The following is a 1,534-nucleotide window of genomic DNA, read 5'->3' as shown; positions in this document are numbered from 1 at the left end:
AAAGTGCCTTCTAAATAGCAGCACTCTGGCTTAGAAACTTTTCCATCTCTATCAGCCAGGACTCAGGCTTATGCAACTGTACTGATTTGAGTGGATACTAACTTGGTTTCCTACAAATTTTAACACAAAGGGTATCCACCATGTTTGTTCACTAACTCTTTACTTCTGTCATACACTGGCAACTTCTTTAATGTCTAGTAACACTAGATGTTGCATATTTGGACTTCTCTGTCCTTTATATACACTGTACATTGCAAAATTAAACACAGCTATAGGGGACAATGGTCAATTTTGCATTACCAAAACCTTGAGTTAGTATTACACCCTTCATACTTTTTCTTCCTTCCTCCCTTCCCAAACCAGCAACTATGGGCTGCTTGGAAGTGGTTCTATCATTCCATTTCCAAAAGACAGTATTTCACTATTAATATTAACAAAAGACTATCTACAGTGTATTATTCACTATATCTACTTTTAACATACTTTGTGCACTTCTAAACATCTAGAAAGACTAGATGTTTCAAATAAGGACTTTTGTCCACTATATACACAGTAGTGTTGGATAAACTACACACATGTAACAATGGTTATATCTGAAAGTGTCCTCTAATAAGAGCATCTGGTCTAGGACTCTTCAGTTCTTCCAATTTATATATCATGTGATATAGGCACATGTCACATTGTTTGCAAATTCACAGCCCTTTTCAAAAGACAGCCTTGCTCTGAATTTTAACACAAAGTATACAAAATGTGTTAGTTTACTAACTCTACTTTTGTCATACATTGGCAACCTCTTTAATACCTAGAGACTAGCTATCATAAAATTAGGACTCCTTTGTCCACAGTATGTACAGTATGTACAGTATAGCAAATTTAAATGAAATGCATACAACACACCGGGTGATGGGTAAACTAAACATTTCTAGGACACACTAATGAACTTATGCAGTTTCTTCCCTTTTACCCCCCCTCAATCCTGAACAAGCACAACCAATACACTGTTCTCTGAGGGGGTTTAACAGTGCTATTTCCAAACAGTATTTCCCCAGTTTTTACGAACTATTTACAAAGTATTATCCTATTATTTCTACTTTAAATACATCACATACTTTAAAGCATCTAGAAAGCCTAGCTATTTCAAGTAAGCACGCATTTGCTATGCTCACAACTCTGGTAAATAAAATTGTACACACAGCAATGGTTATAATCTGAGGTATCTTCTAAATATAACCATCTGGGCCTTGGCCCACTCTCTTCTCCCCTTTCTCTGCCTTCAAACCACTAGACCAAGTATAGGCATATGTAATGCACACAGAAAGCTGAACAGATTCATAGCCATAACGTTTTCCTATGAATTTCAAGAGTGTACGAAATGTGCTAATTTTACTACTTTGTCATACGCTGGCAACCTCTTTAACATCTATAGACTAGATGCTGAAAAATTTGGACATACTTATCCATTATATACAGTATATACATAGCGAAACAAAACCCACAAAGCATACAATAAATGGCATCTGAAAAGGTCTAAGCA

This window comes from Nannospalax galili, unplaced genomic scaffold (assembly GCF_000622305.1).
Source record: "Nannospalax galili isolate Female #2095 unplaced genomic scaffold, S.galili_v1.0 scaffold5605, whole genome shotgun sequence".
NCBI lineage: Eukaryota > Metazoa > Chordata > Mammalia > Rodentia > Spalacidae > Nannospalax > Nannospalax galili.
The sequence above is the reverse complement of the archived record's forward strand: the minus strand, read 5'-3'. Positions refer to the sequence as shown.